General features: G+C 46.8%; 1 long non-coding RNA gene across 1 annotated transcript; it reads right to left on the bottom strand.

The window, feature by feature from the left end:
• Window positions 1-1,544: 1,544 nt before the first annotated feature.
• On the bottom strand, window positions 1,545-10,544 carry LOC146053368 (uncharacterized). Its single transcript, XR_014467748.1, has 3 exons — window positions 10,410-10,544; window positions 8,929-8,971; window positions 1,545-1,883 (listed from the first exon to the last, which is right to left on the bottom strand). It is a non-coding gene; the product is annotated as an uncharacterized LOC146053368 (long non-coding RNA).
• Between the last annotated feature and the right edge of the window lie 6,610 nt (window positions 10,545-17,154).

Here is a 17,154-nt window from a genome sequence, read left to right as displayed (position 1 = left end):
CCCTTCTACTTCCTCTCCTAGGCAGTCTTAGCATGTGCCCTGCGGGAGCTGGGCGCATTGTTAGCTCACTCTTGGGCTTTTCTAATTTTTTCTTTATTTTTCCGGATTTTTAAGATCTACACAGGCAGATAGTCCCTGTCCCTATCTGCCTGCGACGAGGGCGCTGTTGAGGGACCGGTTGCAGCTGCTTGCAGCTTGCCTCCGGAACCTGGCTGACAGAACCACCGTTCCGGGGTCCCCGTCGCCGCTGCATGCAGCGCGCCTCGCGGACCGCAAGCCTCGGCGCGTACAGCAGCTACAGGGGTAAGTATGCCCCTGGGTCCCTGTTAGCAGGGAACCAGGTGGTATTGCTCTAAAAGCGCATCTCAGTACTTTGAGAGTACAGCGCGGCTCAGTTCTGTGAGAGTACTGTAACCTTATGCTCATTGAGAATTGAGAATGTAACCTTATATTCAAAAATGTAACCATATGCTCATTGTTACATAGAGATAGAGATAAAGTGTTGTATGATTTTGTTGTATGATTTTGTTGGCCATGTAATGTAATATGTAACGTGCTTATGGGCGAGATGATAGACGTTGGAGCTAGTTGCATAGTGTATTAATGCACGAGTCAGGGATGATGCTGATACTGGCTGAGAGGATGCCGTTAAGGTCGCACGGGAAAATACTGGACGGGAGCAGTGGGTATAAGAAGGGAGAGACACAGCGGAGAGGGGTTGGTGGATCGACACACCTCACCGGTATTGGAGCAGCGACAGCGGAGTAGCGGAGACAGCGGAGTGACAAGTGGTCAGACAGCAGTGGCGGCACGAAGAGAGTGACCTGCAGCAGCGGTGATAGCAGGAGTGACAAGAGGCAACGCAGCGGCGGCACGGAGAGAGTGACCTGCAGCAGCGGCAGCGGCGATAGCAGCCAGGTCTCTAGCGGAACTTCCCTATAGGCGAGGGACTGGGAGCCGCTTAGACCTGAGGCTGGTAGCTTACCCTCCCATCGTGGGGGAAGCGGAGTCCAGCTTCGCCGCCACCTCACGAGCCCCAGAGCCAGATAAAGACCCGACAGCGCACCTGTAAGCTAGAAGCCAGAGTGTGGTTCCTGAGCCCAAGCCGCCGGAGGAAAGTAACTCAGACGCTGCTCTGCCACTGTGACTGCTACTAGCGGACAGGAGTGTACCAATCACGAGGCAGCATTGAGAAACCCTGCTGGATAGCATAGCTAACATAGCTAACTGTTAACCCCTCACAGCCCGGATAGAGACAGCCCGGATAGAGACTGGACAACTAACCGGTGAGAGCTAATGTAGCGCATAACTTTACATCCTACTATTTTATACGCCCACACGGATAGACTCCTATACACCATTTACTGTAGAGGCGATCACTCTGGGACTATCCAAGCTATCTACTTTGACAATTTAACTGGATAAGAGTAATCGCTCACTATAAATACTGGACACGGGCCCCAACGCGCGCCAACATATGAGCTCACACTTAAGACTGTGTATCAGAATGATATATGTATCAGAGTATTATATATCTGGCCAGATATAAGGTATAGAGAATAAGATATTAGCTTACATGAATAAGGCTATGTTATGGGGAATTGGGTATTATAGTTATAATGACTAGGAAGGGAAGAGGACTTTAGGTGTTTGCAATAGGAAGGTGAATAGTTAGGGTATAATTAGAGTGTAAGAAGGTGATTGTATTGTATATGAAACTAATGTTATCAGAATCCTTGAAATGCTATTAATGTGTCTGTAGAATATATGATGTTGTGTATAGGAACTATAGAATATGTGTATATGAATTTAAATGATTAAACCTTGTTAGCATACTTACTTTCACGCTGCACCCGTATCCGTGGAGTCTAAGTCCTATAGAGCTGTAAAAGAAGAGAGAGGTAGGGTGGTCAGTCTGATTACTAAAATAAGTTAACAGTGATTTCCTAAGCTACACTATAAACAAGTTTAGGTGGAGGCACTTCGCTACTAGTATATAATTACCCATTACTGAGGGTTACAAGTGGAGGCACTGCTGAGATGGAGCATAGGGGTATTTTGTCGGAAAAGGATATATATGAATGGTGCATCAGGAAGGGGAGGAGCGTGAAGAGGTGTTTAGCTGTAGGGGGAAACTTCACAGAATTGAGGAGCGTGAAGAGGTGTTTAGCTGTAGGGGGAAACTTCACAGAATTCCCGGATCGAGATGTCATCACGTGCATCAATAAGTTGTATGGGATAGTGCGACCTAAGATTATAGATAGATGGAGAGGAGACATGGGGAAGGTGGTCGCTTTCCTCATTGAGAATGAAAAAGACCTTGATAGCTGTTTGCTCCCGTCCATGGTGGTAGCTGATGAGGAGACGGGGAGACGATGGCAGGTCATATGGCCGATAAATGAGGGAGAGACGGCAAGTTTCCCTGTATTTACAGAAGACAGTAATGATAAGGGAGATAGAGACGGTGATGCCGCTGAAGACGCTGAAGCTAGTACAAAGGGAGCTCAGTTCGAGACCATCATAGATAGAGTAGTTTCCCAGTTGGAGAGATGGCATTATGAGGGGAGTTATAGGAGACTGAGGTTATTCTCTGGTATAAGCCCTGTTCCTATTGGGGAAGAAATGTACGAGGCTTGGAAGGAGGCCGCAGTACAGCAGGCAGAAGAATGGCAGTGCCCCGATAAGATTAAACGGCAGAGAATAGTCGAAAGTCTAAGGGGACCAGCGATGGGGGTGGTACAAGCCGCTAGGAGAAGCAACCCACAAGCCACACTTGAGACATATTTAGAGGCTCTAGATTACGCATATGGAACACTAGAAGACGTGGGGGAACTACTGGCTAGGTTCCAACATACTTTTCAAGAAGTGGGGGAAAAACTCAGTACTTATGTAATACGGTTAGATAAGCTGTTATATAAGATAGTTGAAAAGAGTGGGATAGAGAGAGGAGACGTAGATAAGAGCAGAATAAGACAACTGCTTCGAGGGGCTCAGACAACTGACTTTGTAGCACAGAAATTAAGGTGTTCAGTATTGAGAGATACTCCACCCACGTTCAACGAATTGCTCAAAGAAATTAAACAGGAAGAAGTATTGATAGAAATGAGAGACAGGACGGTTAAGAAGGTGAAAGTGGTAAAGCCCATCATTGAGAAAGATGCATTTGAGGATAAAATATTGAAGTTGATAGAAGAACAAAACAAAAAGATAGAACAAGTATTGACTGTACAAAATAACCATGCTAAGCGGGACTCTGAATTGACCGTCCGAGGCATGAGGAGAGGTTATAGAGGTGTGAATAGGAGATGTTTTGAATGTGGCAGACTAGGGCATCGGGCATTTGAGTGTATCAATGGTCAGTTTAACAGGAACAGGAATAATCTCCCAACTCCCACAGACTACGATAATGGTGGCCAGGCCAACCCTGAATCTGATCAGGGAAACGAGTAGGGGAGAACTGTGAGCCCCTCTCAGTTCCCCCCAGGAATGAAGTAGAGATAATGGGGAAAATTTGGTGGAATGGAAATGGTTCGATCCCGGAAGGACTTTTAGGACCCATACCATCGGTAACCGCAGAAATAAATGGAGTGAGATGTATGGTACTGTTGGATAGTGGATCGCAGGTATCCATTATATTTGAGCCATGGTACCAGAAGTACATACCCGAGGTTCCTATAAGACCCTTAAATGGATTAGTTATATGGGGACTAAGTGTAGAAAAATACCCATACTTAGGATATGTGGAGGTGGAGATAAGGCTGGGAGGAGACGGAGAGAGTGGTTTAACAGTCCCTGTTGTCGCCCTTATATGTCCCGAGATGGGAAGAGATGCCAACGAACTGCCTATTATTATAGGTACCAATACCAGATTGTATAGGGAATTGTCTAAGTGGTGTTTAGCAGAGGAGGGTAATGAGACACAGACACAGACTTGTAGGGACGATAGTCATGAATATGGTAGGTCACTCAATGTGGCTGTAGGGCAAAGCCAATTCGAGTCGTGCTTCACCGGAAGTGACATTACTGGGGAAGAAAAGAAAGAACTCATAGAAGCACTAAAAGAGAAGGAGTCTGGTTTCTCAAAAGGGGAGTGGGACCTGGGGGTAGCCGTAGGGGTGGAGCATCAAATAAATCTCACCAACGATAGTCCATTTAGGGAACGCTCTCGCAGAATAGCCCCTGCCGATTTCGAAGACGTTAGGTTACACCTTAAAGGGTTATTGGAAAATCAAATGATTGTTGAGTCCAGAAGTCCGTACGCCTCTCCCATAGTGGTAGCCAGAAAAAAGACGGGAAAGATAAGGATGTGCGTAGATTATAGAACCTTAAATTCTCGCACCGTACCTGACCAATACACCGTGCCTCGGATTGATGAAGCCTTAGACTGTTTACAAGGGAGTGGTTGGTTTTCTGTTCTAGATTTAAGGAATGGGTTTTATCAGATCCCTATGAGGAAGGAGGATCAAGAAAAAACGGCGTTCATATGTCCTTTGGGTTTTTTCGAATTTTTGAAGATGCCTCAGGGGATTAAAGGGGCACCAGCCACGTTCCAAAGGACTATGGAGAAAGCTATAGGCGACATGAACTATCGGGAGGTACTAGTGTATCTTGACGATATAATTGTTTTTGGGAAAACATTAACAGAGCACAATGACCGTCTTTTGAAAGTGATTGACCGGCTTATTGAGGGGGGCCTGAAATTATCAATAGATAAATGTATTCTGTGTCAAGCATCGGTAAAATACCTAGGTCATGTGGTGAGTCGGGAAGGGATAGCCACCGATCCGGAAAAGGTGGAGGCTGTTAGAGCCTGGCCAAGACCCACTAAGCTCAAAGAACTGAGGTCTTTTCTGGGGTTTTGCGGATACTACCGGCGATTCGTCCCAAATTATTCGCAAATAGCGAAGCCCCTTACTGAATTAACTAAGGGATATCCACCTCCTAACAAAAAAAAGAACCCTAATCGGAACAATAACAATAAAGAACAGAAGTTGTATAGGCCTGAGGAGTTATTTGGGGAAAGGTGGACCCCGCAGTGCGAGGTATCCTTTATTCAGCTGAAAGAGGAACTCACCCACACCCCTGTGCTCGCTTATGCGAACCCTAATGACCCATATATACTTCACGTTGATGCTTCTCAAGAAGGAATAGGGGGAGTATTATACCAGGCTTGCCCAACCAGTAAAAAGAATAGACCTGTTTCTTTCGCCAGTAGGGGGTTAACCAGCAGTGAAAAGAATTACCCAACTCACAAATTGGAATTTCTAGCTTTAAAATGGTGTGTGGTAGAGAAGTTCCATGAGTATTTATATGGGGTGCAATTTGAAATTCACACTGACAACAACCCCCTAACATATATCCTCACCACTGCAAAGTTAGACGCGACCGGACATAGGTGGCTGGCAGCCTTAGCACTGTACAACTTTTCTATTAAATACAGACCGGGAGTGAGTAATATTGATGCCGATGCACTGTCTAGAATACCAGGGCGTCCAGAGCCGACAAGTGAGGATGAAGACTGGGTGGAGATCCCAATGGGAGATATAAAAGGGATGTGTCGGCAAATAAGAAATCAAAAAGATACATTACTCGTGAGTGAGTACTTGAGTGGTACTGGTGCTATAGGCTCCCTAGGTGCCACCCCAAAGGCTTTACCCCTGTCCTATTGTTGGTTGGGACGGTTAGAGATGGAGGGGTTGCCCATGATTCGGCCAGTGCAAATGAAGAGGGCGCAACTGGCTGACCATAACATTAGAGATGTATATTATCTGATGCTAGAAAAAAAACGCTCACCTGGAAGAACAACCTCGCTATCACTCTTGGAAAAGGCCAAACTCTTGAAGAGACAAGAGAAGTGGCTAGAGATAAGAGACGGGGTACTTTATAAAAAGATAGAGAGGACCAATGGAGAAACTAGCTACCAATTGGTCTTACCAGAAAGATTTAGACCCATAGCACTGCAGACTCTACATGACGATCATGGACATCTGGGTGTCGAAAAGACTGTAGGACTGATGTCCCAGAGATTTTACTGGCCAGGAATGAGAAGGGATGTAGAAGATTACTGCCGCAACTGTGGAAGTTGTGTAGTAAGAAAAACAGTGGCTACCCAACATGCCCCCATGGTGTCTTTCAAAAGTAGTGGACCCATGGATATTGTGTGTATGGATTTCTTGACACTAGATGTAGGAGATGGGAAGAAATGTCACATATTAGTGGTGACTGACCATTTTACTCGTTACGCTCAGGCGTACGTGACCCCTAATCAAAAGCAATGACCGTAGCCAATACTTTATGGAATAAGTTTTTTGTCCATTATGGTCTACCCAATAGACTACATTCAGACCGAGGTAGGGAATTTGAAAGCCGACTGATTAGAGAAATCTGTTTATTGTGTGGGATTGTGAAATCCAAGACTACCCCTTATCACCCTCAAGGGGACCCACAACCAGAACGGTTTAATAGGACTTTGTTGAACATGCTGGGGACACTCAACCCGCTAGATAAGAAACATTGGAAGAGACATGTAGAGCGATTAGTACATGCTTACAATTGCACTATGAATGAATCGACTAGATATTCCCCATACTTTCTCATGTTTGGAAGGGAAGCTAAGCTCCCTATAGATGTTAGCCTGAATGTAAAACCAGAAAGTAAGAATAGCTCAGCATTACCACACAGCAAGTATATAGAGAGGTTAAGGGAAGAATTGCAGGAGGCGTACCAATTGGCCTCAGAAACTGCAAGAAAATTGGGGTTAAAAAATAAGAGGATGTATGATAGTAAAGTAAGGGAACAGGAGCTTAGCCCTGGAGACAGGGTGTTGCTGAGGAAATTTGGGACCCCCAGAGGTGTGAAAATCTCCAATAGATGGAGAGAAGATCCGTTTATAATAGTCGAAAAGTTATATGATCTGCCAGTATATAAGATAAAACCTGAGGAGGGGGGAGAAAAAATGTTAACTTACCATAGACAGCACCTGTTACCTATTGGTAAAGAAGTTAGAATGGAAGGGCTTCACCTGGGGAAGAATACCCAGGAAAAGCAAGACAGACATCTAACTGATTATAATAATTCGACTCATGCTGTTGATGGGGAAAGAGAGGAAGAAATGTTTGATGAATGTTGTCCTGGACATTATTATAAAGACGAAGTTAGTTCTGACACTGACAATAACGTCAACAAGTCCTGGGAGGATACCTCGGGATATGCAGATTTGGAAGAGGGTGGTAGCGATGTGGTCAGAGAACAACGATTTAGAGATGATATGGGTGAACAAGGTAGTCCTGCTAGTGCAACCATAAATATGAGACCACAGAGGATGCGCATGCCGCCCTCAATTCTAACATATGATAAATTGGGAGAACCTAGTGTGATACCCGCCGTAATATATCCTTTGGCCATTTATGCATGGCCTTATTTCCTATCTGCATAGAATAAATAAATGAATATGGTGATTTGGAAGCAAGCTCTCTCCTAATCACCAGGGGAAGAGAATGTAACCTTATGCTCATTGAGAATTGAGAATGTAACCTTATATTCAAGAATGTAACCATATGCTCATTGTTACATAGAGATAGAGATAAAGTGTTGTATGATTTTGTTGTATGATTTTGTTGGCCATGTAATGTAATATGTAACGTGCTTATGGGCGAGATGATAGACGTTGGAGCTAGTTGCATAGTGTATTAATGCACGAGTCAGGGATGATGCTGATACTGGCTGAGAGGATGCCGTTAAGGTCGCACGGGAAAATACTGGACGGGAGCAGTGGGTATAAGAAGGGAGAGACACAGCGGAGAGGGGTTGGTGGATCGACACACCTCACCGGTATTGGAGCAGCGACAGCGGAGTAGCGGAGACAGCGGAGTGACAAGTGGTCAGACAGCAGCGGCGGCACGAAGAGAGTGACCTGCAGCAGCGGTGATAGCAGGAGTGACAAGAGGCAACGCAGCGGCGGCACGGAGAGAGTGACCTGCAGCAGCGGCAGCGGCGATAGCAGCCAGGTCTCTAGCGGAACTTCCCTATAGGCGAGGGACTGGGAGCCGCTTAGACCTGAGGCTGGTAGCTTACCCTCCCATCGTGGGGGAAGCGGAGTCCAGCTTCGCCGCCACCTCACGAGCCCCAGAGCCAGATAAAGACCCGACAGCGCACCTGTAAGCTAGAAGCCAGAGTGTGGTTCCTGAGCCCAAGCCGCCGGAGGAAAGTAACTCAGACGCTGCTCTGCCACTGTGACTGCTACTAGCGGACAGGAGTGTACCAATCACGAGGCAGCATTGAGAAACCCTGCTGGATAGCATTGCTAACATAGCTAACTGTTAACCCCTCACAGCCCGGATAGAGACAGCCCGGATAGAGACTGGACAACTAACCGGTGAGAGCTAATGTAGCGCATAACTTTACATCCTACTATTTTATACGCCCACACGGATAGACTCCTATACACCATTTACTGTAGAGGCGATCACTCTGGGACTATCCAAGCTATCTACTTTGACAATTTAACTGGATCAGAGTAATCGCTCACTATAAATACTGGACACGGGCCCCAACGCGCGCCAACATATGAGCTCACACTTAAGACTGTGTATCAGAATGATATATGTATCAGAGTATTATATATCTGGCCAGATATAAGGTATAGAGAATAAGATATTAGCTTACATGAATAAGGCTATGTTATGGGGAATTGGGTATTATAGTTATAATGACTAGGAAGGGAAGAGGACTTTAGGTGTTTGCAATAGGAAGGTGAATAGTTAGGGTATAATTAGAGTGTAAGAAGGTGATTGTATTGTATATGAAACTAATGTTATCAGAATCCTTGAAATGCTATTAATGTGTCTGTAGAATATATGATGTTGTGTATAGGAACTATAGAATATGTGTATATGAATTTAAATGATTAAACCTTGTTAGCATACTTACTTTCACGCTGCACCCGTATCCGTGGAGTCTAAGTCCTATAGAGCTGTAAAAGAAGAGAGAGGTAGGGTGGTCAGTCTGATTACTAAAATAAGTTATTTCCTAAGCTACACTATAAACAAGTTTAGGTGGAGGCACTTCGCTACTAGTATATAATTACCCATTACTGAGGGTTACAGTACAGCGCGGTCAGACAGGCAGGTAGCACCCTGCCCTACCTGCCTGCAAGGGGACCACTGTACCAGAGAATCCGGTCGCCGCTGCATGCAGCGTGCCTCGCGGACTTCCTTCAGCCACAAGCATGGCAGGGATACGTATACCCTGGCTCCCCACTAGCGGGGTAGCCAGGTAGATGCATTGGCGGTTTATCCAGCTGCAACTATAGCATAATAATAGAGTACAGTATTTTATTTTCTTTGTATACTCTATTATTATGCTATAGTTGCAGCTGGATACCAGCATTAAGATCTCCAAGGGATCCATTTGCACACTTTTGTACAGTTTGTCAGTAAGACCGCTATCCGGAGTGAAAACTTACATTCACTATCCATTTACCTAAGGGTATGTACATTCTCAGTATTGAAAAAGTAACTACTTAATTGTGTATATACTAAATTAGTAATATGGCCTTTCTCCACCACCTAGAAAGTTATCCCTGAGGAAGTCATTTTTTTTGACGAAACGCCTTGGGAGTTTTTTCCTGATTATATCGATTCGACCAACTGACTGCATACAAGCAAAAATGTTTTTACTTTGTTTTTAAATTAATTGTATTAAATATTGTTGTACAGTGACCTGTCGATATATTTTCTTGATCCTTCTGGTGGTGGATCTCCATAAAATAGTGGCGCGCTCTGTCTTCTATCTTTTTTCTTCTATTCCCCACTTCCCCCGCTAACAGGGGGGACTGACAGAGTGCTGCCCAATCTACTTTATCTAGCGCATTGAAAGGGTACCCCACTCTTTGTTCCATATATATATATAGGTATTTTAATACAGACGTTTTTTCTACACTAACAACCGCCTCCTGAGTGCTGCCTTTCTTGGAAACATATTTGTATATTTTGTCCGGGCACCGGGGCTTATTAATCATTGAGAACAAGCTGAGTGCCGGCTGACTTGGACTCCTATATATATATATATATATATATATATATATATATATATATATAGAAATCCGGAAGGGCCGTCACTCTGGACTGAAGTGAGCTGAGATGTGTAGCTTGCCCCGGTGCCAGCTTGCAGAGGGCAGCCACAATGAACTGCCCACAGAATACAATGACGAAATGAATGGGCACTCGAGGACTCACAAATGCTGGTGAAATCAAAAGGCCGTGTTTATTCCATAAGTGGTCTTACAGGCGTCAACGTTTCGGGGGCCGGACCCCCGTCGTCAGGACAAAATGCAGACAGGGTGAAGTACAGAATAAAGTGCAAGTGCATGGGTATTTATAAGACATGTTAACAAATAGGCGCTAACTTACCCCCTCCCTGTAGCCGTCCCCCACGAGCATCCACGGGCCGGTTTCCGGAGTCCTGCGCACAGCAGTGACGTCACCACGTTCGGCGGCGTCCAGCTGACCGCGCGTCATCACGGTCGTCATCCCGCGGTGACGTGGGTGGGCTGGGAAAGAGATTGCAGCTCACATTAGCATGAATACAAGTATCGTGCTACAGAAGTCATAAAGCAACAAAGGCATCCATACATACACAAAACTTCAGAGGATGCAAGTGAATAAAAAATGCAAAAAAACAAGTGAACATGACCATATTATGACTACATAGTGACATCTAGTGGCTAAAAATGAGAAGACATATATAATAAAAAACGAACATTTAAAAAGGGTATACATATAAAAAGATAACTGCGTGCGGCCCCGAATTGGAGCCGTACTGGGCAAAAGTCAAAGTGCATATGCTGGGTGAGGTGCAAACCCTATGGCGTGAGTGGTTTAAATGCAGGGAGAAATACTAAGTCCCTGCTGGGTATCTAGGTACTCTTTACCTAGAACGGCGCCCACGATTGAAATCGCGGGCGTCGGGGGTAAAAATCGCGGTGATCGCGGGCATCGCGGGTAAATCGGGATGGCCGCGATGACCGCGATTTTCCCATAGGGAACAATGTTAAAAAGCCTGATTGACCGCGATTTTACACTTAAATGCCTCAATGGACCCGATTTGGGCATAGAAATCAATGTAAAATGGGCCACACAGCCCAAATAGGGCCAATGAACCGTTAAATGTCCCCCCAAATTTTTAACGCCACCCCACGATCCACGCCAACCCGAAGCGTGGCGAGCGCAGCGAGCCCGCGAGGGGCGGCGGCACGCGTCCTCCGACCTTTTCATGCCCTACTATCCACGTCGGCGTGGTGTGAGAATAGAATAGTGTGGCGAGCGCAGCGAGCCACCGAGCCCGAAGCGTGGCGAGCGCAGCGAGCCCCGCGAGGGGACGCGGATACCTTCACAGGTAGACGCGTCCCCTCGCGGGCTTCACAGTTGTCCGGGTCGCCACGGACACCTGTGAAGCCCGCGAGGGGACGCGTATAACTGTGAAGGTATCCGCGTCCCCTCGCGGGGCTCGCTGCGCTCGCCACGCTTCGGGCGCGGTGGCTCGCTGCGCTCGCCACACTATTCTGTTCTCAGACCACGCCGACGTGGATAGTAGGGCATGAAAAGGTCGGAGGACGCGTACCGCCGCCCCTCGCGGGCTCGCTGCGCTCGCCACGCTTCGGGTTGGCGTGGATGGTGGGGTGGCGTTAAAAATTTGGGGGGACATTTAAGGGTTAATGGGCTCTGTGGCCCATTTAACATTGATTCCTATGGCCAAATCGGGTGGATTGAGGCATTTAACAGTAAAATCGGGTCCATCGCGGCTTTTAACATTGATTCCTATGGGAAATCGGGAGCATCTCGTCGCGGGCATCGCGGGTACATTTATGGCCGGCCGCGACGCGACCGACACGATTTCCATGTTTAACATTGGTTTCAATGGGAAATCGCGGGCATCGCGTCGGTCGCGTCGCGGCCATACATAAATGTACCCGCGATGCCCGCGACGGGCGCCGTACTAGGTAAAGAGTACCGGTATCTATAATAAGCAAAAACAGCCCTGTGTGGGGTGATGCAGCCAGCATCACTGTATGCGCATAGCACCAGAAGCCAGAAATTGCAACAACAGAATGCCAGCATCTTGTATATTATATGTTATCCTGGTGTGTCACCTGGACACCGATAAGGCTGGGGGACTGGTGTCACACAGTGGGATGACAAGTACCTTTAACAAGGGGGAGAGAAAAGGAAGAAGGAAGACATGATTGTGTGTTAGTGGACCAAAATGGTTACAAAAAATTATGTAGGCCAAGTGTGTCATTAAGGCCTTTAGGGTGTAGTGTGTCCATTTTGTAAATCCACTTGGACTCAAGCTGCAGAAGCTGTTTGGAACGGTTGCCACCCCGTATGTGTACCGGCACGTGGTCTATGATCTTATATTTGATCATTGCCATGTTATGTTTGGCCTTGGCGAAATGCCTGGTCACTGGTTGCTCCCCTGAGCCAGAATGAAGGGCTGCCCGTATGGTACAATCGGTCTTGCCGATGTAATGTATTCCACATGGACAATAAATGATGTAGATAACAAATTTAGTCGTGCACGTGAGGGGCCATCTGATTTAAAAAAATTTTACCCGTATAGAGATGTGCAACTTCGGTCATGAAGCTGCATGTTGTGCAGCCTAGGCACCGGTAACAGCCCATTCTGGTGGGTCTGATTTGTCTAGAAGGGGTGTCAAAATTTGTAATCTCGGTCTTGACCAATAGGTCCTTCAAGTTTGGGCCGCGCTTGTAGCTCGGCATCAGCTTGGTGTCTTTGAACACCGGTAGCTCGGGATCCGAACGCACAATTTCCCACCAGTTTTTTACTCTGCTGGTGGTTTCTCGGCTGGCAGAGCTAAAGTCATTAACCCATGGAATACATGGCTTTATGACTTTAGGTGTTGCACCTGTGATAAGAGTGGTGCGCTCACACGCCAGAGCCCTGGCCTTGGCTTTAAGTAGGCCCTGTCTGGGGTAGCCTCTGTCCTCGAACTTCTGCTGCATGATGTCCAGTTGGTGATGGGTTTCAGAGTCGGTATCAGTGATCCTGCATACTCTCAAAAACTGAGTATGGGAGACTCTCCACCGTGTTGCGTGGGTGCGAGCTGTTGTGTCTAAGTATAGTATTGCGATCTGTCTGTTTGACATACAAAGAAGTGTGTGTAAATCCCAAAAATACAAATGTGTAAAAAATAGGCGTATTTCTGCCTACGAATACACCTATTTTTTACGAATCCATTTTGGTACATTTCCCCCGATGTATACATAGTATATATATACACGCTATACTGCTGTTCTGTTCTCAAAGACAACATGAAGCATATATATCACTTGTGGAGCCGATATTTATGGTACAATACGCCCCTGTAATTCTCACATTCATAGAGATCCCACAGCACATCTCCCCCATGTGTTAGAGCCTGACATCTCCGATTTACAAACATGATCATTAGCGATCAGTTTGACCATGTTATTATTGTATACAGAGATCCATATGTAACACACCCGTCCGGATCCCTGTGTTAACACCATACAATTGTCACGCTAGATGCGGTGACATCTTCTTCACATCACTTCTTAAACATTGCTCGGGCAGTAGTCCCGTGGCATCTGAAATTTACACTTCAAACTTGCACCATTTTTTAACATTGTTTTACTGTTTTAATGTAGGTTATTTATGTGCCATTTATGTGTTGTTATAGGCAGAAGCCAAACCCGGATCCTGGAGCGGAGGTTGTCATACAGAAGTGGGCGATACGGTGGGGTCACCATAGCAACCAATCTACAACAGAGGGGAGCGTGATGATGCAGTGAGGCTCCGCCCACTGACATCCGCCCGCACCGGAAGCCGCACTGGATGCAACCGGGATGCTCCACGTACGGGAATGGTGAGTATGCACATGCTGTATGTATTTAAATGTTTGCTGTGTCACCCGCACGCGTTGTACACCTTGACAAAGGGGTATCCAGTCCCCGAAACGTCGGTCACCTCCAATAAACACATTGTTAAGCCCACGGAGTGCCGCTGCCTGCTTGGATAATTCCTTAGATAGATAGATACCAAAAAGAACCCCCACTGGGGGAATAAACAGCACTCACCAGTCTGTAGTTCAATGGAGGTACAACCAGGAGGTAATCCAAAGTTTATTTTCTGCAAGAGAGATCTTCTGACGTTTCGGTCCCCGCTGGTACCTTTATCAAGGCAGCCACTGTGTCAAATAGTCGCAACTTAAATCTGTGTGGGAAGGGGGATATATAGCCTTTGAGTATAAAGAAATATAAAAATATATGATACAGCCAGTACAGGATATGGCGGGTGAGCCAGTGAGAGGGACTATAGAGAGGTAGGGCAGGGGGATCAGAGGCGGTCCTGCAGCGATGCATAACCCACAACAGAGAGAGCCGGCACCGGGAAGGGTGATCCCTGGAGAGGACAAGGGCCTGTGCAGTGCTGTGAGCTGCTGACCTGTAAGGAGCGGAGGCTGCGCAGCTGTGAGACCAGGAATGGCGCCAGGAGAGCCAGGCTCCTCCAAGTCCCCTACTGCTGCCACCTGCCAGAGGGAAGGGAACCGCGCTGCCCCCACTAGCTGCCAACCACAGGAGGAGCCCCAAACCCGGAGAGAACAGAATGATGTGTGCTGCCGAGGTGTCCTACATAGTGCCTGCCTGTGGAGGAGCCGAGAGGGTGAAGACTAGAACCTCAAGGAAGAAGGTGCTGAGGGGGTAAATTACCTGGGAGCACACCCAGCCGGAGGATTCTCCTGAAGTTGCTCCGAAGAAGATAGAGGACGCAGCAAGTGAAGACCAAGGTGCGCAGGCACCGCGGAGGACACCCGCTCTCGAGGAACCAGGACTGGAGGACATGCAAAGGACCCCTAGCTGGAGACCTGTAGAAGCCCCCTCAGTGGTGCGGAGCTGCCCCTAGAGATGCCTGCCCGAAAGTAAGTTAAGAACACGATGTAACATCAAGGACAGGAGCTGCTCAGAGGACAGGTGACAGCCCAGCGGAGGAGAGGATAGAGGAGGATCCCCAGCCTGATAGGAGCTGGGGGTGGAAGCAGAGGCCGACCCAGAACAGCACAACAGGCGGAGCAGAGGACGACCCAGCACCTCCTGCTGCAGGAGCCGAGGACACGGGACACAAGGCAGACGTCAGGCTCATGGCAGATGCTGTGCGGCTGTGGTACAGGTATATGTGCGCTGTTGTGTGTTTATGCTGGGCGTTATGGGTAATAGAGGAGGTTTCTTTTTTAGGATGTCGGTATGTGGTAGACTCGCTAGTTATAGGATGTGTAGTATGCTAGGGTTTGTGGTTATAGTGGATGTATTTGTGTATGCAGGGCACCATTTGCGGATGTACTAAAAGGATGATCACAAAAAGGGATTGCCTGCAGTTCCCATTCGCACCACTAGATGTCACAATTTTTTTTACTTCAACTGAGAATTTGTATGTTGGACACTGGTTGTGTATCCTGGACAGTCGGTAGAATAGGTAATCAGCGCTCAGTATCATTCTGTGGAGTTTTCGTAGCTTCTTAAAAGAAGCTGTAAGCGCTGCACAGGGAGGCCAGGCAGCGTCTCCCCTGTGCACAGTGAGCTGACAGGACGCGCTTCTGTCAGCTCCTGCTGTGCTAGCAGTGTGAGGATTCACTAATGAGAATCCTCACACTGTGCCTACCTAGCTAGTGTAAAAGTTAATAAAATAATAAAAACCCTAACTAACTCTACTCCTTCGGCTGCTCCGGCAGCCCTTTAGAATAGCACCCACTCCAGTGGGCACCTAACACGAACTGAGGAGTCTGGGATGCAGTAGGGGAGGAGCCTACCCTCCAAAAGCTTTAGGATAGGTGCCTGGCTCCTGCGGACCCTCCTACATCCCAATGTGAAGCTGTGTCACCAGGACCATTGAAAGAGAAAAGTATGTGCTGCACATACTTTTTGTACTTGCTTTTCATCGCATTGTATGCACAACGCATGTACAAGGATGAATGCGATGCGTGCTATTTAAGCTCAAAATGCACGCCCGCATCGAGACGTGTATGGGCACCTTAAGTCAGAGAGAACCTGTGAATTCTGACTGGGAAGTGCAATTAACAGGTCAGATGTGGACTGCTGCTTTGAAGTTGGATATCTCCATTTCCCCAGGGCCGATTTAAAAAATTCTGGTATCCCTGGAAAAAGGGGATCCTCAGCTATCAGAGTATGGCCCTTATACACCTGGGGCCCCAGAGCAAGTGCCCATTAAGCCCATACGAAAAGACCGCCCTGGTCCCGGTTCGCTGACGTCATCCGGGGGCGATTATGCTGTGTACACACGGGGGCGATAGGGGCTGAAATAGCTGGGAATATGGTTGCTGAGCGACCATATTGCCAGTGATTGGAGTGTGCACCAGCGATAAATCGCCGGGTGCGCGCTCCCGTTTTCACAAAACGGGACACTGGGCAATATGATTGCTGATATGATTGCTAGCAATATATTGCCAGCGATCATATTGCCCCGTGTGTACGCACCTTTATTCCTAACAATTTTGCTGCACCCGTCATCTTGAAACGTGCACATGTCCCTTTGTTGATGAATTTACAAGACTGCCTAATTAGAGCAATAATTGATATTTGCGTGGAGATTAATAACAGTATTACAGACACACATGCTATGACCGATAACACACACGTAACAGACTTATTTTAATTTTTTTTCTAATGCACTTTATTTCACATTTATCACTTTTCACTTATGTTTTTAATATTTCGCTGTCCTTAATAAATGATTCAATAAACATCATGTTTTAGCCAATTCTCTGTTTCTTGGGTCACTTTATTAATGTACCTATAACATTAATCAGAACATTAATATATGCTAACCTAGATTGCCCCTTGTAGGAATACTTTATCTTTCTTTGCTTCCAAGTCTAATACATATTCCTGGGTGCGCCTCCCCCATTACCAATTGATACTTAATATAGTAATGCAGGGGTGAGATAGCTATACCAATTACAGGCCGTTCGGATTGATAGCCTCTATCTATTAACCTGTATCAGCGATATCAGATGGTCGACAGTCATCAGGTCGACATACTGCAAAGTCGACGTGGGTCTAGGTCGACAGGTCATTAGGTCAACATGGTCTAGGTCGACTG

Source organism: Crinia signifera, unplaced genomic scaffold (assembly GCF_055691185.1).
Source record: "Crinia signifera unplaced genomic scaffold, ASM5569118v1 HAP2_SCAFFOLD_162, whole genome shotgun sequence".
Classification (NCBI taxonomy): domain Eukaryota; kingdom Metazoa; phylum Chordata; class Amphibia; order Anura; family Myobatrachidae; genus Crinia; species Crinia signifera.
The sequence above is the reverse complement of the archived record's forward strand: the minus strand, read 5'-3'. Positions and strand labels throughout refer to the sequence as shown.